Here is a 22,379-nt window from a genome sequence, read left to right as displayed (position 1 = left end):
TTAATGGGATATATGGGCTTTCCATGTTGTGCAGAGATAGGGCTTAGGGCTGGGGGTACAATATCAAAAGAATAACTGCAAACTTTTTGCTTCTAATTTTGTTCTAAAATTAGCTTATCTTAAATATGTATTCTTAAATTTAAGAGTATGTACATATATTCTGATATATCGTTTATATTGGCAAGGTGACATATTCTTAGTGCCAAGAGAATCATGTGGAAATATTTCTGATAAGTTCTGGAAAACTAATCTGTCCCCAGAGATGTTACCTGTAATGTAAGCACTGGGTCCTTGCTGCGCCTTCTGCTTTCTGATACTGTAATATACTACACTGGAACCATCCACTTAGGTGTGCGTCCAAGCTGCTTATAAGGGTGTCCTAGCCCACAGGGAAGGTACAATTTCAAGGGCAGTGACCATTCTCATCTTTGTTTTCTATCCTCAGTTCTTAAATATGAACATTCTGTAGTCAGAACTCACTATATGGATATTGATCTGGCCTGAAGTGAAACACAAGCTGAAGATTTGAGATGAGGGTACTTTAAAAGTCTTTGGGTTTTGTTGCTGTGAAGAGATACCATGACCACAGCAACTTTTATAAAGGAAAATGTTTAATTGGGGCTGTTTAGTCCGTGATCCTCATGGGAGGTGGGGAGCACAGCATGCACACAGGCATGGTGCTGGAGAAAGCTGAGAGTTCTACAGCTGATTCAAAGGAAGAGACTGTGTGCCACACTGGGCAGAGCCTGAACATAGACCCCAAAACCCTCCCCCGCAGTGGCACACTTCCTCCAACAAGGTCACATCTACTCCAACAAGGCCACACCTCCCAATCGTGTTGTTCCTTATGGACGAAGCACTCAAACACATGCCTCTCCGGGGGAGGGGGGATTCCTGTTCAAACCACCACAGTCTTCTAGGGCTATATATATTTAATAGTTTATGTGCCATGGATTTTTAGGTATAAAAAAAACTAAACGTAAGGAGAATCATTCTACTTTGCTTGTTATCTATGTGATAAAACACTATGACCAAAAGCTATTTAGGGAGGAAAGGTTTGTTTGGCTTAGATTTCCATGTCACTGTCCATCATATTGAGGAATGTTGAGGCAGGCGCTAAGCAGGAACCTGGAGACAGAAACTTGAGCAGAGGTCATGGAGGAGTGCTGCTTTCTCTCTTATGCTCATGCTCACATTCAGTTATATTCCTTTAACCTTCCATGACTGTCTGCTAGGGGTCACACTGCCCTCAGTCGACTGGGATCTCCAATACCCATCATTAAAATGTCTCACAGGCTTGCCTATAGGCCAATCTAGTAGAGTTATTTTCTTAATAGAAATGCTTTCTTCCAAAGATAACTATACTTTGCATAAAGTTGACAAAAATCAAAACAAAACAAACCTAAACAGTACAAATATTGACTTTAAAATTTACAACTATAAATAGAAATTAGCTGGTATTATGTAAATCAAGGTTTGCTGTAATATGAAATTATTACAATGACCATCAAGTAAAAGGAAAAAAAAAAGACACAAAGTTATTTATGTCCCTGAAAAAATAGTTGTTCTTTTTTTTTGCCAAATCTTCCGTGTTCACTTTTCACTTTTCTAATCACTATCATATGGAGATGACATCACTTGATTTCTATCAAGGCTTACGTTTTAGAAATAGCAAAGAAGGGTAAATTTGGAGGCAAATATCAATGAGTAGCTTGCTATTTTCCAGATATCATTTGAGACTCCTAGAATATTTCAGTGAGTCCACAGAGACTAGGTCGCTGCTTTCCCAGCAGCTAGGAGTCACCCCCATCCTTAATGGGATATATAATTGGAGGTCATTACTACTTAGCTCAATAAGTTCATGGTAAATCATAAATCATTATAACTAAAGAAAATCTGATGAAGGCTCAAGGTAAAGGAATTTCAATAGTGGCATGATTTAGGTAAGTGGGGGATACCTTGTGTTATTAAAATCCTTGGACTTGTGACCTCTGTGTGAGATCCACAGTCTGAGTGGACCAGAAGTTTTAGCATTGGCTGAATAGGAAAAAAATGGAAAGAGAAAAATAAGCTTTATTCCATACCCCCTAAAATAAGACAATATTATAAAATTAATATGGTAAAGTAAAACTGTGTATGAGTGGACATAGGGTTTCTTACAAAAATCTGCCAAGAGAGTCTCTTGTGTACTGTATGAAGCATCACCTGTCAATAAAAAGCTGATGGCCTGTTAGCTGGCCTAGACAGGAAATAGGAAGTGGGAGTTCCTGGAGAAAGATATGAACTCTGGGATAGAGTCAAAGGACATATGAAATTGAAAAGAGGTAACCAAGTGGCACACATAGAATAGAATAAAACAGGTAAATAAGTATGAGCTAGTCACAGAATGAACCAAAGTTTATGGTCTAGGCATTTATTCATAAATAATTAAATCTCAGATTCATTATTTTGCGAACTGGGACACAGGAGGAAAACTCACAGTTACAAATGGCATATAACTGGCCTCTTAGAATCCAGGCTTAGAGCCTGAGAAGTCCTGGGTGAAAGTGAACAAATATATCCCAGAGAAATTTCCTAGCTGGGGTTAATGGCCCTAGTAAAACAGCATGAACTTTGTAGCAAAGTCCTATCAGGGAGAAGTGATCAAAAAGCAGGCAACATAGTCCATGTCAGAGATATCCGCCACTCTCCTAACTAGTGGGCCGACATGAAACCTAAGATGTCAATCTCACTTATCTTCTTGGGGTCTGTGTGTTGTAATATGTCTATCCAGTACTATAAGACTAAAATCTGCTTGTAAGTGAGTATATACCATGTGTGTCTTTCTGGGTCTGTGTTACCTCACTCAGGATGATCTTTTCTAGTTCCATACATTTGCCTGCAAATTTATGATTTCCTTGTCTACATGGGAGGACGACAAACTCAGTCCTCATGTGCATAGATGAGCTGGAGTATCTGGGTAAGGGAACTTCCCTATTCTGAGGAATATGGGGAGGTGATGCAGGAAGGAGGGTGGGACTGGGAAGAGAGGAGGGAAGGAGAGACTGGGAGGAGAGGTTGAAAGGAGAGAGTGGGAAAAGAAGAGGCAGGAGCCTATGACCAAGATGTAAATTGAATTAATAATAATAATAATAATGAGTGTGAACAAGACAATGGCTTTTTCAAAGGCTCCTGAGCTAATGTAGCTGGCAGGTGCCCTAACTGCAAAACAGTTTTTCTCTCAGGCTGGAGCCTTAGTGCACTTCCCAGGCACGGCAGAAGGACTGAATAACTTCTCCCTGTGGGAAACCAATGTGTGCCCAAGGAAAAGCCCGAGGCATCCTAGAGCCAAAGCAAATGGCAGTGTGCTGTGGCCTGGAGCACCCTTCCTAGAGTGAGTGGGGGTTAGAGGACAGGCACAGCCCAGCATGGCAGGGCTTTTGGGCCCACAACTGCCAGCAGGTGCCCATTTGTCCTTTATACCTCTTCTCTTTAAGTGGAAGAATTGAAGCCACCACAAAGATGATGAGCTAGAGCAGCTGAATAGCTGAGGAGGGACAAGCCACAGAGAGAGGTACAAACTGTGAAGCCCCAGAGATAACACTCAGAAAAGATCCAAGCCTAGACATGAGCCTCTGACCAAGTAAATATCTTTGAAATCATGTTAGAGAAAAATAAATAAATTGAATATAGAAAGTCATAGGGAGAAAGTCTCTGAAGGAAGGAAATAGAGATTAAAAGAGAAAATATTTCCTATCTCAAAAATGGAGAGAAACAGAATGACCCAATGCGTCTGAATCCCATATGATTTTGTTTCCCATATCAGCATACAAATAATTACCTTTTCAGCAATGATTCCAACTTCATATATCCTCTTTAAGAGAGATCAGAAGACAACAGACTTAAGAAAGAAAAAGGCTGAATAAGTAAATGCTAGAATGAAGGGCATAAGACAGAGATTAGAAGATTCTTTAAATCAAAATAAAGATTCTACAAAAGAATCCAATCCAGAACTTACAATGACAGCAAAAAATGTAGTTCCAGATGAGAAAAATCCATAAAGTCTTATGGAAATTACATAATGGCAGCTCATAAAGATATTATAGCAAAAAGCTTCAACTGGATATTATATTGTCAAGAATAAATTACTAGATGAAGGTTTATATACTGAATTAAAAATACAGAACTGTTCAATGTCACCTTAGAGAAATGTCATATAACAGCTTATGTACTTCATTTTACAGAGTTTGGAAAACTGAAAAACTGTCACCATACCATAGATTCATATTCAGTATTCCAACTGGCTTTTGACTTGAATTCTGAAAAAGATGATTCTGAGATTGCACATTTATTAAAGATGGTAGATATCTTGGAAATGCCTTTACAGATTGAAGCTGATGATACTTCAACATATGTATGCAATAAAGTACACCTATATTATTGATATATCTCACAATCCTACAGGACAAGTAATTATGGAAAAAAAATCTAACAATAATTTAAAGGAAATGTTCATAGAACAGAAGGGGGATATGGGACCTCCCAGAAATAGATTAAATAATGATTTAAAATTTTTAAATATCAATGAGACAAATAGAACAGCTGCAAAACAAACAAACAAACAAACAAACAAACAAAAAACACCTCTGGGTTTTAGAAGGGACTGCCAAATTAGATCAGGCTATGGATGTCCTAACTTCAGAATGGAAAGCAGAAAATGTGTTACATTGCAGGAGAGGTTTTGTATTTATTTCAACAGGAGAGGGAAAATTACAGATTACATCCAAATTGATAAAAATCAGATATGACCTGGTGGAACCTCCTGTAGACAGAAATAAAGAAATGAAGAACACCAACAAAACAGGCAACATGTACTGGTAATCCTTCTACATGGGAAGATCTCTGAGACCGGCTGAGACATGAGAAAATGTCTGTACGTAGCCAATAACTCTTGTGGGCTACAGAGTGTTCAGGACCCAAGAAAACTGATGATTTAAGTTTTCCCTCTAAGGAAACCACTAATGTTCCAGCTCAGCAATCATGGAGAGAGCTAGGACAGAAAGAAGTGGGAGTGATAGAGTTCCTCTTATGTCTTTTGTTCTACCATGGAACTTAAGAAATTGGATGATGTTCATCACCATCCCAGTGCAATTTGTTTGACTTGGTGTCCCAAGCAGATTCTAATCGCATCTAGAAACCTCCACAAAGATATACTTCAAATGAAATAGTCTTCAAATAAGCTATTGATAAGTTTGTGCTTAACATGATACCATTTCTTGTGTTTTATTGAATACATGCTAAGTCCTAAAAGAGGAGAAAAAGGTCTTCAATACTGTATACTCTTGTTTTGGACCTGTCATAACTGAAACATGGTGATGTAACAACCAACATCTTATAGCACTTCATGACACAATGAGAGGAAAGAACACAAAGCAATTGACTATTTTACTTGAATTCTTAACAAAAGGAGATGATCGTGGCCATTACAGTTCTTGTTTTTAACTGGTGTTACTGAAATTTATAATTATCTTCTTTCACTCTCTATCCTGTGTCTGTTTGCCTTCAGCAAATGCCTAAGCTGGTGGCAATTGTTTTCCTGGCTGGGATACCCAAATTTTGGGTTTTGAGAAGACTATATTGCCTTTAATGTGTTGTTACTATTTTTTACTATCTTTAATCACATGGTATGTGTATTAATTAGCTTTTGACATTTTAATAAAATACTTCAATATTAGCTTTGCATGAGAAAAACCTAATTTTGGATCATGATTTTAGAGGGCCAGTCCATGACTGATTTGGATCAATTGCCTCAAGGCTCTGGTAAGTTTTTCTGGATGGTATTAGCTGGGACATTTTGGTGAAGCAAAGTGTCCACCACATGGCCAGGAAGCAATAGAGATAGAAGGAACCAGGATTCCATAATTCACTCAAAGAAGACTTCTTTCAAAGACCAAGAGACTGCCAAAAGTTCTCACCTCTTAATGTTGCTTTTACTTCACAATAGTCCAACCTGGTGATGTGGTTTTTAATAGGTGGTTCTTGGGGTCCAGGATTCAAACTATAGAAGCATACTGGTACGCAGAGCCACCCTAAGGACCTCTGACATTTGAAACATAATCTTTCTTACAGTCCTTGAAAAAGATTCCAATTTTTAAAAGTGTCAATGGTTATTTAACTTTGGAATCTCAGTTACTCCTTGGCTTACCTATTAAATCAGAGGCATAAGGACCCATACCAAAAGTGGTCTAGTGGAAATTTTCACTTTCAGTTCAATGGAATCACTGTTTTGTGTCCTGGCTTAAGCATACCAAAATATGAAACAAAGATCAGTAGACCAGGGGTTTCCAAGATGGCCGCAACCAGAGTGAACTTTACCTAAGGAGCAGAAGATCAGAGACTGCAAAACCATGAGTAAACAGGCGACTGGATCCAAAACACCAACTTTGGAGCTTTCCAGACTGGAGGGGACATTCTGGGAACTGGGGACAACAAACAGATCCAGGCCCCCTGTGGCTGTAACCTTCTAGTCCAGAGGTCACGGAGGACTGTGAGCTGCCTGTCTGCCCTTTCCACATACTCGAGTAAGGACAGGCCTCCAGTACTAGGGACCTTCTGCTCCAGCAGCTAGAAATTGAATCTTTCCTGCTCCCCCAAGGGCAGCATCTGGATTTCTACCAGTAGAAACCATGGTTCTACTGGTCCCCCTGAGGAAACCAGGTATACAATAAAATCATACAGAATTCTGGAATCAAGATGGGGGAGCCCAAACTAATATGAGTCCCAGGAGCTCAGTGTCTGGCAGGCCTGTAAGGCACAGCTCAGCTGCCTTCTGAGGCGCTGGAGCCCCCACAGCTGCCATCGGAGGCACTCCCCCCCAAGGCTACCAACTGAAATGGCTGCCACTTCAAGCGGACCCCACTGCACTGCCACCTAAGGAGCCTGCGCCCGTGCACCCTGAACTCCGAGGCACCCACATCCCTGACCACAGAGGCAAACTTGCCTGTGTCCCTCTTTGAGACACTCCCGCCTGGCTCCTGTCCTCTAAGACACCCACACCCACGTCCCCTGCTCTATAAGGCACCCATGATCGTGTCCCTGCCTTTCAAGGCGTCTGCACCCATGTGCTGTCTTCCACAACACCCACCCCAATGTGGTTACATCTGAAAGGCCAGCATCTATTTGTCTTTCCCTGGATGTCTCTCACCATCCTAAAGACTACTCCAGACTCCAGAGACAGACAGATCCCCTCCTCTGTGCAGCTATTCTACTTGAGAAGACCAACAAGTCCTTATCTGATCATAAAGGCCTGAGAAACCCAGCGGGTTACAGGAACAAGCAGCCAAGGCAAAGGACAACCAGATGGCTAAAGGCCAGCGTAACGTAAGAACACAACAAAATCCAGGTCATCATGGCTCCATCAGAAAAACCACAAAAACAGTGAATATTCTCATGCAGCTGAAACACAGAAAAATAACCTTAACTCTATGCTTATGCAGTTATTAGAGATATAAAAAAAGGAAAATGAATAAATCTCTCAAAAAAAAAAAAACACAGGAAAATACAGCCAAACAAATAGAGTCCATCAAGTACAGACAGGAAACCACAATCAAACAGGTGAAGGAAATGAATAAAACTATTCAAGACCTAAAAACAGAATTAGGATCAATAAACAAACAAACAAACAAAAAACCTGGAGATGTTAAACTTAGAGAACAGATCAGGAACCAGAGAGGTAAGCATCACCAACAGAATACAAGAGATGGGAAGAGAATCTCAGGTGTTGAACATACGATCGAAGAAATCAATACAGCTCTCAAAGAAAATACTGAAACAGAAAATTTCCTGACACAAAACATCCAAGAACTCAAGGACACCATGAAAAGACAAACCCTAAAAATTGTAGGAATAAATGAAAAATAAGATTCCAGGCTCTAAGGTCCAGAAAATAATTTTGAGAAAATCAGAAAAAAAATTTCTCCAACCTAAAGGAAGAGATGCCCTTAAACATACAAGAGGCTTACAGGACACCAAATACACTACACCAGAAAAAGAAATTCCTCCTACCACATAAAAATCAAAACAAATCTACAGAACAAAGAAAAAAATATTAAAATCAGCAAGGGAAAAAAGGTCAAGTAACATATAAAGGTAGATCTATCAGAATCATACCAGACTTGTCAACAGAGACTATGAAGGCTAGAAGAGACTGGGCAGATGTCATCCAGATACTAAGAGACTCCAGATGCCAAACTACTATACCCATCAAAACTTTCAGTCGCCATAGATGGAGAAAACAAGATATTCTATGACAAAACCAAATTAAACAATATCTGTGCACCAACCCAGCACTACAGAAGATATTAGAAGGAAAACTCCAACCCAGCAAGGTCAACTACACCCACAAAAACATAGAATATAGATAATTTCACAACAGCAAAAACAGAATAAAACAAGCACACAAACACACTATCACCACCAACTCTACAATAAAAGGAACTAACAATCATTGGTCACTAAAATCTATCAACATCAAAGGACTCAACTCTCCAATAAAAAGACACTGGCTAACAAAATGGTTGCAGAAAGAGGATATAACATTTTGTTGCATTCAAGAAACACACTTCATAATAAAAGATAGAGACTTCCTCAGAGTAAGGGTCTAGAAAAAGATTTCCCAAGCAAATTGACCCAAGAAGCAAGCTGAAGTATCCTTCCTAATATCTAATAAAATACAGTTTTAACCAAAATTAATCAAAAGAGATGGGGAAAGGACACTTTATTCTCATTAGAGGAAAAATTCACCAAGAGGACATCAAAATCCTGAACATCTATGCCCCAAATACAAGGGTATTTGCTTTCATAAGAGAAACTTTATTGAAGCTTAAATCACACATCGAACACATTAATTGTTAGAGACTTCAACACCCCACTCTTACCGGTGGACAGATTATAGAGACAGAGGGTAAATAGATAAATAATGAAGCTAACGTCCTAGTAGATGTCTACAGAACTCACCCAAACACAAAAGAATATTCTTTTTCTCTGAACGACATGGAACCTTCTCCAAAATTGACTATATAGTCAGTCACAAAGCAAATATCAACTGATACATGAAAATTGTATTAACCCATTGTTCTTTATCAGATGACCATGGATTAAAGCTAGAGCTCAAGCCAACAAAAAGCCTATACATGAAAACTAAACAACTTTCTGCTCATTGACTACTGGGTCAGGGAAGAAATAAAGAAACAATTAAAGACTTCCTAGAATTCAATGGAAATGAAGGCACAACATCCCCAAATGTATGGGACATGTGAAAGTATTTCTAAGAGGAAAGTTCATAGCACTAAGTACCTTAATAAGGAAAATAGAGAGGTCCCATGTTAGCAATGTTACATATCACCTGCAAGCTTTAGGAAAAAAAAAAAAAAAGGAGCAAGCACACCAAGAGGAGTGGATGGCAGGAAATAATCAAACTCAGGGCAGAAATCAATAAATTAGAAGCAACGAGAATACTACAAAGAATCAACAAAACCAAGAATTGTTTCTTTGGGAAAATCATCCAGATAGACAACCCCCCAGCCAAACTAATTAAAAGACAAGAGACAGTACCCACATTAATAAAATCATAAATGAACAGGGGAGGCATAACAACAGACACTGAAGCAAAAATATTCAATAAGATACTTGCAAAGCAAATTCAAAAATACATCAAACACATCAGCCAGCACAATCAAGTAGGCTTCATCCTAGGCATGCAGGGATGGTTCACTATACAAAAAAAAAAAAAAAAACAAAAAAAAAAAACATCAATATAATCCACCATATAAACAAACTGAAAAGAAAAAAAAAAAAACCAACATGATCTTCTCATTAGATGCAGGAAAAACCTTTAACAAAATCCAACACCCCTTCATGATAAAAGTCTTGGAGAAATTAGGAATGCAATGCCCATACCTAAACATAATAAAGGCTATATACAGGAAGCTGATAGCAAGTTAAATCGAGAGAAACTTAAAGCAATCCTACTACAATTAGGGACAAGACAAGGTTACTCATTCTCTCCATAACTCTTAAATATAGTACTAGAAATTCTAGCTAGAGTGATGAGATAACTAAAAGAGATCAAAGAGATACAAATAGGAAAAACATAAGTTAAAGTATCTCTATTTTCAGATGACATGATAACATACATAAGCAACCCCAAAAATTTCACAAGAGAACTGTGCAGCTGATAAACTCCTTCAGCAAAGTGGCTGGATAGAAGATTAAGTCAAAGAAATCAGTAGCTCTCCTGTATATAAATGACAAATGGGCTGAAAAAGAAATTAAGGAAACCACATGCTTCACAATAGCCACAAATAATATAAAGTATCTAGGGATCACTCTAACCAAGGAAGCCAAAGACCTGTATGACAAAAACTTCAAGTCTCTGAAGAAAGAAATTAAAGAAGAAACCAGAAGATGGAAAGATTGCCCATGCTCATAGATTGGTAGAATTAACAGAGTAGAAATGGCCCTCTTACCAAAGGCAATCTTTGGATTCAATGCAATGGGGACCAAGAGGGTCAAGAAAGGGATAGTTATAAAGGAGATCAAGGAAGCTGTTGGGGATGATAGATACATTCACTGTATTGACTGTAGTGGTTGTCATGTCAGCTTCATGACTATAAACACGTTTCCACTTTAAGCAGTTCAATTTGTGGAAAGCTTGCTTTCCTAGCGCTTATGTAATCCTGGGTTTGATAATGCTTCCATATGGAAGTATAGTAATGATGCTGCCATTGCCAGCTTTATGTAAACAAATACAGGTACACAAAGCATTGATACAGATGACATCAATTTAAATGTTATACAATTATGTCTTCTCAGGAATAACAAAGAACAATGAAACTTGTGTGTTTTTCAACTGGCAAGTTAATTCCTTGTGTAAAGCATGAACAGAATTAGAAAATCATCTGTCACATTTGTGAAGCTGGAGGTAGAGGTTCTATACAGGTACATTATTTTAAAGGTAGAATGCAAGTTTGTTTTTTACAGTTTTTCATGATAATGGAATTAATAAAAATTTGTTTTATAACATGGGAAAACATGGTGTAATGACAGAAATATGGATAATAAATTGAATTATTATTATGTTTTCTACTAAGTTTGTATGTACATGGAAGACTTATCATCTAAAGTACAGAGATAGACAATATAGTCATACATTACTTTCTTATAAATATATAATCATTTTTCTTTTTCTTTTATTAGTGTTATTATTATTTATAATTTATTCACTTTGTATCCTGTTTGTAGCCCTTTCATCTCCTTCTGGTTCCACCCTCCCTCCCACTCTCTTTTCCTTATCCCTCTCTCCTAGTCCAGTAATAGGGAAAGTCCTCCTCCCCTACTGTTGACTATAGCCTATCAGGTCCCATCAGGACTGCCTGTATCCTCTTCTTCTGTGGGATGCTAAGGTCATCCCATCAGGGAGAAGTGATGAAGGATGAGGCAACCAAGTTCATATTAGAGACTGTCTCTTCTCCCCTCACTAAGGAACATCTGAACAGACGGTCTAGGTCCTCTCTATGCATGGTCTTTGGTTGATGCATCAGTCTCTGCAGTACTTCCTGGGCCCAGCTTATTTGGCCATTGTTGGTCTTTTCGTGGGTCTCCTGTCCCCTCCAGATCCTTCTATAAGACTTCTTTTTAAATTTTTTATTAATTACACTTTATTCACTTTGTATCTGCCCTGTTGCTCCTTCTTTCCTCCCCTCCCAATCCTTCCTTTCTGTCCCCTTCTCCACGCATGTCCCTCTCCAAATCCACTGATAGGGGAGGTCTTCTTTTCCTTCCTTCTGATCCTAGTCTGTTAGGTCTCATCAGGAGTGGCTGCATTGTCTTCTTCTGTGGCCTGGTAAGGCTGCTCCTGTAGGGGGAGGTAATCAAAGAGCAGGCCAATCAGTTCATGTCAGAGATGGTCCCTGTTCCCATTACTATGGAACCCACTTGGACACTGAACTGCCATGGGCTACATCTGTGCAGGGGTTCTAGGTTATTTCCATGCATGATACTTGGTTGGAGTATCAGTCTCAGGAATGACCTCTGTGCTCAGATTTTTTTGCTTCTGTTGCTCTTCTTGTAGAGCTCCTCTTCTCTCCAGATCTTAACTATTTCTTACTTCTTTCATAAGATTCCCTGCACCCCTCCCAAAGGTTGTCCATAAGTCTCAGTATCTGCTTTGATAGTCTGCAGGGCAGAGCCTTTCAGAGACCCCCTGTGTCAGGCTCTTGACTTGTTCCCTGTTTTCTCCTTCGGATGTCTGTCTTCTTTGCCTTTCTGGATGGGGATTGCTCATTTTAGCAAGAGTCCTCCCTCTTGATTAGTTTCTTTAGGTGTACAGATTGTAGTAGGTTTATCCTATATTATATGTCTATATTAGTGGGTATATACCGTGTCTTTCTGCTTCTGGGATAGCTCACTCAGGATGATCTTTTCCAGTTCCCACCATTTACCTGCAAATTTCATGATTTCCTTGTTTTCAATTGCTGAGTAATAATCCATTGTATAGATGTACCACAATTTCTGCATCCATTCTTCAGTTGAGGGGCATCTGGGTTGTTTCTAGCATCTGGCTATTACAAATAAAGCTGCTACAAACATGGTTGAGCAAATGTCTTTATTGTGTACTTCAGCCTCTTTTGATATATGCCTAGGAGTGGTATAGCTGGATCTTGAGGAAGCACTATTCCTAGTTGTCTGAGAAAGTGGCAGATTGATTTCCAGAGTGGTTGTACAAGTTTACATCCCCACCAGCAGTGGAGGAGGGTTCTCCTTTCTCCACAGCCTCTTCAGCATGTGTTGTCACTCGAGTTTTTGATCTTAGCCATCCTGATGGGTAGATAGTGAAATCTGAGCATTTGACAAAATCCAACATCCATTTATGTTTAAAGTGTTGGAGAGATCAGGGATACAAAGCACATACCTGAACACAGTAAAGACAATATACAGCAAGTCTATAGCTGACATCAAACTAAATGGAGAGAAACTTAAATCAATCCCTCTGAAATCAGGGACAAGGCAAGGATGCCCACTCTCTCTATATCTCTTCAACATAGTTCTTGAAGTCCTAGCTAGAGCAATAAGACAATTAAAGGAGATTAAGGGGATACAAATTGGAAAAGAAGAAGTCAAATATCACTATTTGCAGATGATATGATAGTATACCTGAGTGACCCCAAAAATTCTAGCAGAAAGCTCCTACAGCTGATAAACACCTTCAGCAAAGTGGCTGGATATAAAATTAACTCAAAAAAAAAAAGACTTCTTAATACAGGAGGAATTGGAACCCATGAACAGTTTTCTTCTTTTTTCCCCTCCTCCTTCCCCCTTCTTCCTTTTTCTGCCTTTCCCTTCTCTCGGGATCGAGTCTAGAGCCTTGCATATGCTATGTATGTGCCATGCACTATATCACCGAGGAACATCTGCAGCCCTCAAGGAACTTACATTCATAGGAGAATATGATGTAGCAATCATAACAGTAGATATATGGTAAGAAACGGTGCTGGGGCTGAGGAGATGGCTCAGTGGTTAAGAGCATTAGTTGCTCTTCTAGAGCGTCTAGGTTCAGTTCCTAGTTTTCTTTCTTCTCATGCTTTTGCTACCCTCAATGTCATGTCTTACATACTGTTTATCCTTTTACTTCTAATTCTTAAATTCACAATTAATTTATTAGGTTTCAATACTTTCCTTTTATTCTTGTGGTCTTCCTTTTTAGTTTTATGACCTATGCACCAAGCACACTCAGACCCATCCCATTCCCAACACACATAGCAACACAGATATGTAAATGTTATCTCCATTAATAATATTTTCCAGATTCATCCACTTTCCTGAAAAATGTCTTCTTGGCTGAATAATATTGCACTATTTGTGTCATGTTCTTATTAACATTAACTATTATATTTGTAGCTCCCTGGATATGCTTTGCTTCGTCATGGATTTCCATGTTCTTTGCTTCTCCCATTCTTTACACACTTCCCCTTTGCCCCTGCTAGTTCTTTAAATCTTCACTACATAAAATTCCCGTGGGACAAATTGTTTGGATGGGTAGCATGTGTCTCATGACAGGCAGGGCATGTAAGTGCCATAGTCTCTTTTCTATGTGGTCTAACAGTTAAGAATGACTTTTATATGTTCAAATAGTTGAAGAATAATCAAAAGTAAAATAACATCTGAGCATTGTCAAAGTCAAGTATTGGTGACTATTAATATGATTTGATTGAATGCAGCCACACCCACCTTTTTAGACTTTATCAACTGGAAGCCATACTATATATGTAAAGGACCTGTAGCATAAAAAGAGAAGAAAAATATACATAATAAAATTAAAATAAAAAAGTAAATTATACAATTTAAAACAAAAATGTTCTGCCATATCATTAAGAGACAAGCAATCCCATAGAGGCCATTGAGTTCATTTTCCACTGACCATATATTGCTTAGCATGGAGCTTACCCTTAAGAGTTTGTTTTTCCAGTGAGACCCCCTTTGCGGCAAACTACCTGTTCATTTGTAAGTGGTTATTGCAATCTCAGTTGAAGATTGTGTCTGAGTTAGGAATGGAATGTGTATAAACCTCTCCTTTTAGTTCCAGGACCACATCTGGTGCAGACCCTTGCAGGCCGTTTGCGTGTTGCCTGAGTCTCTCTGAGTTCATGCCAGCTTTGCTCATGTGGATTTAAAACACCTTGTTTTCTTGGTGTCTTTCCTCCCCTTTGGCTCATACACTTTTTCCATCTCCTCTTTTGCAGGGTTCCCTGAACACTGAGGGAGGGATTTGATGGAGACATTTCCCTTTAAGGCTGAGTGTTCCAAGTTCTCTCACTCTCTGGCTGTGGGTCTCTGTATTTGTTTCCATTTGCTGTACAAGAAGGCTTTTATGATTATGGTTGAGCAAGGCATTGATCTATGAATATAGTAGAATGTCATAGAGAATCATTTTATTGCTACTTAAAACAACAACAACAACAACAACAGTAGTATTTAATATAACCCTAGGTCCCTGGGCTGTCTAGTATCAGGCAGGTTCTTGGTCGCCCAAGCTGTGTCCAATATGGCTCACATGTCATGGAGTGGTCCTTAAGTCAAATCAGTTATTGGTTTGTTACGCCCACCAGCTCTGTGCCACCATTGCACTAGCACGTCTTCCAGGTAGAATACCGTGTGGCTGGGTTAGTGTTTATGTTTCTCCTTTGCTAGCACGCAGGGTACAAATGATGTACTTTCTGCACTGAAGTTGCTAGAACAGAGGACTAAAGACTCACTGTAGGGTTCAGAAACTTTGTTCAAACATACACAGGTTGTGTTACTCTCATCATTTCCTGCACACAAAAAAAAAACCAAAAAACCCACACCTTTAAACATTTGTCACATAACCAGGTGATGTGAGATGCAAACTAAATGCTTTTAACATTATTGTCTACCTACTGATTAGCAGAATGTAAGAAATTATAACCCCTCCTCAAATTGCAGAGTATGAAAAGCACCAGCTAAAAAACTGTAAGCAACTGTAGATGGATCGATTTTTTTTTGTTTTCTTTCTTTTTTTTTTAATCTTTCCTATTAGTTTAATCCATGTTTTCTTGCCTGAAAGCTATTGTAGTAAAACAATTGGGATTGTATTTCTGGAAACATGCCAAATTAAATGTTTGTAGTAATAATACCTTTATGTTATTAATAGAAAAATAAAAATAAAAATTAAAAATATAAAAAAAAGACTCACTGTAGGTAGCTCCACTTTTCCAAGTTCAGTGATTTGTGTAGGTGTTGTTTTCAGAAATGGGGCCTTGCCACCAGTTTGTGGAGAGCAAAGTATAATCTTGGCAATAGTTTGGGCTATTCCCATGGCTGACAAATCAATTAGACGTAACCCAGTGCTGGTACTGAAGGTTCATTTGGTGACAAGAGATGTCCAGTTGGGGCTGTCTCCTCCACTTTTTAGAGACTCATTTAGATCATATATATATATATATATATATATATATATATATATATACATGTTTCCATATATATATATGTGTGGAAACTTCTAGTATATTAGATTTGCATATTACCTCTCAAATTGCCCAAAGGTTCCTGAACATTTTATGATTTTATTTTTGAAATGGCTGAGGATTACTACACAGTGTAAATGTACATTAAAAAACCACTGACATGTCATAATAACATTGTGATATCATAATAGAATTGTGTAGTCATAATTGCACTGTGATGTCATCAGGGAATTGTGATATCATAATATCATTGTGAAGTCATAACTTTGAGAAATGAAAGTTTCAGGGTGATATCATAAAACAATCATGTCAGAAAAACACTGTGATGTCTTGATAGTATTGTGATGTCTTATCAGAATTGTGATGTTCTAATAAATTTATGATGTCCTAATAGCTTTGTAATATCATAATAGAATTGTGATGTCATAATAGCATTATAATATCTTTGTGATATCATAATAGAATTGTGTTGTCATAATTCCATTGTATGTTGTGCTGTCATAATAGCATTGTGATATCATCATAGTATTGTGATGTCATAATAATATTGTTATGTCATGATAGCATATTGATCTAATAAACCCATTGAGATGTCAGAATAAAAAAAAATCCATTATTCTGTTGAGGAACATCTAGGAAGTTATTAATTTCATTAAATTGTCATTAGTACTACATACTTTCTAAAGGTCAGCATCACTAGTTTTACATGAAGATTTGAATTATTCCAGGGAATTTTTAGATTGGAACAGATTTTAAACGAAGTGAAAGATTCTTTGATGCAAAATGTCAGCAATCCAAGATAAATGAAAAAGGGAAGTTTTTTCTTATTTTTGTTATTATCATTTATTACAATTTATTCAATTTGTATCCTGGCTGTGGCCCCCTCCCTCCTCTCCTCCCAATTCCACCCCCTCTCCCTCTTCTCCCTGTATGCCCTTCCCCTAGTCCACTGATAGGGGACGTCCTCCCCCCCCTTCCATCTGACCCTAGCCTATCAGGTCTATAGAAGTTGCATTGCCTTCCTCTGTGGCCTGGCAAGGCTGCATCCCCCAAGGGCAGGTGATCAGAGAGCCTGCCACTGAGTTCATGCCAGAGACAGCCCATGCTTTCCTTACTAGGAAATCCACCTGGGGATTGAGTCTATGTGCTACATCTGAGCCCGGGTTTTAGATCCTCTCCATGCGTTGTCCTAGGTTGGGATAGGATTTTCTTCAGGGCTCTGAAGGCTCAGTTTTGTTGTTGTTGTTTTGTTTTGTGGAATTTGTTTGTTTGTTTGTTTGGCTCTGTTAGTCTCCTTTTCAGAGCTCCTGTCCCTCCCAGGTCTTTCTATCTCCCCCTTCTTTCATAAGAGTCCCTGCACTCTGCCCAAAGTTTGGCTATGTGCCTCAGCCTCTGCTTCGATACCTTGATCAATGGAGTCTTTCAGAGGCCTTCTGTGGTAGGCTCCTGCCCTGTTGAGAAAGGGAAGTTTTAAAGGGAAGAAAATAATCTTAGGTTTTCTTGAAATCTCACTCTGTGGCTGGTCATGTGTTGTACTCTTTAGTTCCCAAGGTGTTTAAGTAATACGACTTCATTTGCTTATATGGTAGGGAAGGGATCTTACTTAGTTATCATCTTGTGTTGTTAGTGAAGAACAATACTAAACAGTTAGCTGAGTTAACGATACTAGTTACCTAACTCAAAAGTGATGACTGTCAATCAGTACTTCTGGTAGAATCAGGGATGAGCCCCTGATAGATTTTCCAATCCCTAGTACTCCTCCATTAACACATGCACATACAAAAAGTACAAAGCGGAGCCAGTAGGGGTTTGCGTGTACATGTGTTTGTGCACAGCAATAATTATTATAGACTCAGAGGTCATGAATTTGAGAGGAAGTGATGGGTAAGGGGAGGGGTGGAAATTATGTAAATACAGCGCTTATATATGAAATTCTCATTAATATAAAACTTAATTTAAAATGTGATGCCTTCTTTATCAGAATGTGCTAAACAGAGATGCTTTAGAAATAGACCGTCCAAATGATGCATTTCCAGCGGAAGCTCAGTGACCTGTTCTGGGCTCAGAAAAACAGTACTTACACCCAGCACAACACAGTGGCAGTGCAGAGCATCCTTGAGGCTTCAAAAAGGCTCTGCTGTGGTTGTTTGATGAACCGTGTGGGTGTTTGCGGTCAAACCTGGCTCTTCTAGAAGAGTATCCAGCAGTCTTAACTGCTGAGATATCTCTCTAGTCCTTGTTCGTAATACAATATGAGTGTATAGTGACTTGGTGATTCTTTAGATAGTCTATCATCTGTCTGTCTGTCTGTCTGTCTATTTGTCTATACTTGCTGTCAAAAACACAGTAAGGCAGAAATCTACTGTTAGGCTTGTATGCATTTATCTTATTTCTGCTTTCTTAAGTGCTGAGGATTCCAAAATGTTTTGCAAGTCAGATGAATTTTCACTAATGTATTTATCATCCACAGCATAATGAACGAAACAGAGAGAAAAAAATATTTTTTTTTTGCAGTAAGTTCCTATGGCTATGTTTTAATTTGAAGATGTTCTTTAGACTATATGAGTAACATTTGAAAATATGTTATTTGAGGAAAATTTTTTAATTGCTAAGATTATGTATTTCTAGAGTAAAAAATCTATCACAGCATCTATATTAAATCTACTCTTTCCCTCAAGACACATATTATAAATGCGGTACCCACCTTCTAGACAAGCTCCTTTATTTTCTACATTTGTTGGATACAGTTTTAATGTAGGATGATCATTCTAGAATTATTTTCACATGATGTGCTTTTATGACAATGAAATAATTAGTGTTAGGAATTTGTAATGAATTTGCAGTTAGGACACCCTGACTTTCTCTTACCAGCTTCATTCTGTGCAGTAACTTGGATTTTTTGTTTTACCCATGAGGTGATCAGCTATTCTAGGCCATGTCCTCTTGATGTGACTTGCTGCCTAACCCATCAAAGGTCTTATTACCTCAGTCACCAACTAGAACCTTGTCAGTGTGAGTCAAAATAAACTTTTCTGTGTATTAACTTGACTCGTCTTAGATTTTGTTGTAGTAATAAACAGCGGACTAACTCACAGAGTATAAACCGTGTGGATGTTTAGAATCAACACTAGGTTTTCGGGAAGAGCATGTAGCACTCTTAACTGCTATCTATTGTTGGTTATTCATATTTATTATTGATTTATCTATTGGTTAAACAGCGGTTATTCCTAAACCAGCTGTATACCCAAATCACCACACAGAGACTAGGATGTACTTAGTTAATGTAGAGCACAGTGCTTGGTTATAGTTACTCCATCCTAAACCTCCAAGGCTGCGTAGTTTCCTCCCATTCATATTTCCCACATTATACTTGCTTTTAGTCACATCTTAAGTCCAGTTCTTCTCTCCTGGTGGTTCCAAGTTCTGTCCTGCCAATCTCTCTTCTCCCGCTCCTCCTACTCGCTTCCTTCTCCTCCCTTCCTATGATGTCCTATCCTATTCTCTTTTTTCTCAGCATTGGTAGGTTTTATTGAAATTACAGAGAACAAATGGCAGCATGTTTACACAAACAAGACAGGTGATGCTTAGAATAAACATCACAATGCAATGTCCTGATTGAAACCGGATAGTGGGGTAGAGAAATCAGCATTTGAATGAACAAGGGTAAACTGTATACATTCCACAAGAACATTATACCAGCAGATATCTTTCCTCCAGCCCTCACTGATCATTTCACATGAGCATAGAGTCCCTTAGTGATTCTTTGGATAACCTATCATATCTATCTGTCTATCTATCTGTCTGTCTATCTATCTATCTATCTATCTATCTATCTATCTATCTAACCATATCCTATTTTATGTGCCTATTGGCAAGTAGGTAAGAAGCTGGCAGGTTCATGATACCTCAGCTGGAAAGCTTGGCTTTTCTTCATTGCTCTGTTACATGTCCTCTGCATAAGGTTATAAAGTGTGTTGTAATGGTGCAGGAGGGGATACAGGAGTTAATGTATACATACTGAAGTCTTTCAAGCTTCCATGAGTATAAAATTTACTACAGTCCTATTGATATATCTCTAGCTAATGCCCTGACCGGCAGAGCCAAGAAGGAATAAAGTGTGTTACTATTTGGAAAATATGGAAAAGGGGTTATTAATACCACATATCACAATGCAGCATGTTATTGATAGACATTGAGGGTGCCACTAGCTGCTACTGAGGTAGACACTGCTTCAAAAAGCATGCTTTAGCATGTTTAATTTGGGGGTAATAATGCACTTAAATTATCTGGTATTTTTTTCATTGGAATAAAAAGAAATTGAGAAATATAGTCTTTCTTTCCAAAATGTGTCAAGAAACCTATTCTCTCAAATTCACAGACTGCTCTCTATCTTTGGGAATAACACTTTATGCCCCATAGTTAAGTGTTTGTCTTCCTATTGTGAGGTCAAAAGGCAAAGGGCACATTTCTATTAATGCTCCTCTAACCTGCTCTGTGGTCTGAAGTAGGTTCAGTAAGAAGGAGTTTAGGAGCTGCCGGTACGTAATTTCAGGTGAATGCTTTTATATTGTTCTTATTTTTCTATGCAACCAGAGTATTCTCTCCCAGCTTTAAAAAATATCCTATATTGGGGGATTGAGTGCTACGGCTCAGCAGTTAATAACACAGAATGCTCTTGCAGAGGATGGAGGTTCAAGTCCTACCATCCACATGGCAGCTCATGATCATCTGTAACCCCAGTGTCAGAGGATCTGAGGCTTTCTTCTGGCCTCTATGGGTACTACATGTATGTCATACATGTGGTACACAGACATACATGTAGGAGGAACTCCATACACATAGACTAAAAGATTAATTTTTTATTATCATTTGTAGTTCTTTCCTTTGTATCAACTAAATGTGACATTGGAGTATTTAGAGTCATTTTTAAAAATCCTGTAAATTTTATTTATTTATGTTCTAAACATAGTGCTTGAATCATGTCCTAGCATACAGTAGGTATTTAATACATTTTGCTCAATTAATATCGAAATTTGTTGTAATTTATGCAATAAGTTCTGTGTGCATAAGAGAGATTATGTGACAAAAGAAAGGGAACTGATACCCAAGATCTGGAAAATCTTGTGATTTTAGCTTCTTGGGATAGTATTCCATAGCCAAAGATTCTGGTTTTTTTGATCATTTAGTTGGTGTTTAAAATACTAGAATGGCAATTTTCTGGCATTTCATAGTTCCATTCACTCTCAGCAGTGACTCTGCCCATTGTAGTATGAAGACTGACTATAATAAGAACACCTGAGGCCTAAATGCTAAGAATTTAAAAGGAACAGACTAATGCAAGGATGATAAATATTAGCATTATGTGAAGAATGTACTTTTTTCCTACTCTCAGATTAAATTTCCTAATAATCCAATAAGCCTCAATTTCTCTTACTTATTACTGAATATACACTTTTACCCTGCCTTCTCCTTCTTTATTGTCAAATTTGGTTCAAAGAATAAAGAAAAATAGAATATTATTGGGTCTCTCTTAGAGGAGATATGATTATATAATCATGAAATTTAATTAGGACTGTAGAAAACATCTTTTCAAAATCTGTTGTTTGTAAAAGCAGCATGTTTTCATTGTAACTGGTAAGAAAAAAAACAGTATAAAACAAGATAACATCTTAGCACTTTTTATTTTCACATCCTGGAAAACTGTTAAAAGAAAGCTGATTCTCTCATTAACTATGAACATTACCAGTAGCAGCATGTAAACTAGTCTACTACATTTGTGCTTTCAGATGGACACACTGAATTCATAGAAACTCCTTTCTTCCAGAAATGTAGAAACCACTGAGGAACGATGGCTTAGCTGCGCCTAGAGATGTTCTAAAACCTCTAGAATGTTTCAGAAGACCTCCTTCTCTCAAGAAATGCTGCTTAAAAACACATTTCTTCTCGTAGCACAAGGACCAACAAGTATCGCTTGAGAATCATCGATCCTTATTAGCTGATTCAACACCGTTTGCGCATAAAGAGCCCAGGGGCCTTGCTGCGGGCACTTTGGCAAAATCCCTCAACTATCCCAAGAGTAAGGCTTTCCAACTGCTGTTCCTCAGCACTCTCCCAGCACTTCCTTCTTGATGCTGGCTGCCTCGATGCCACCCAAGGCTGTCGGAGGAGCCCCTGTGGCAGGGCCACTGGGAACCCATGCAGGCAGCTTGATGATGCTTCCTCCCAGTGATTGCTTTTACAAGTCACCCGACGACATCACCACACTCTGCTCCACGCAGAATGTAACACGCTTTCCTTGTGTGCCTTCCCTAGGGTACCGGACTACGAGAACTGAAGCTTTGACCCCAAACCTCTCTTCTT

At 38.4% G+C, this 22,379-nt stretch overlaps 1 pseudogene; it reads left to right on the top strand.

Annotated features, from left to right (window-relative positions):
- The window catches only part of LOC110562906 (casein kinase I-like), a 52,733-nt pseudogene that overhangs the window by 19,059 nt on the left and 11,295 nt on the right, over positions 1 to 22,379 (top strand).

Source organism: Meriones unguiculatus, chromosome 19, assembly GCF_030254825.1.
Source record: "Meriones unguiculatus strain TT.TT164.6M chromosome 19, Bangor_MerUng_6.1, whole genome shotgun sequence".
Lineage (NCBI taxonomy): Eukaryota > Metazoa > Chordata > Mammalia > Rodentia > Muridae > Meriones > Meriones unguiculatus.
This window is presented reverse-complemented; position numbering and strand designations above follow the sequence as displayed.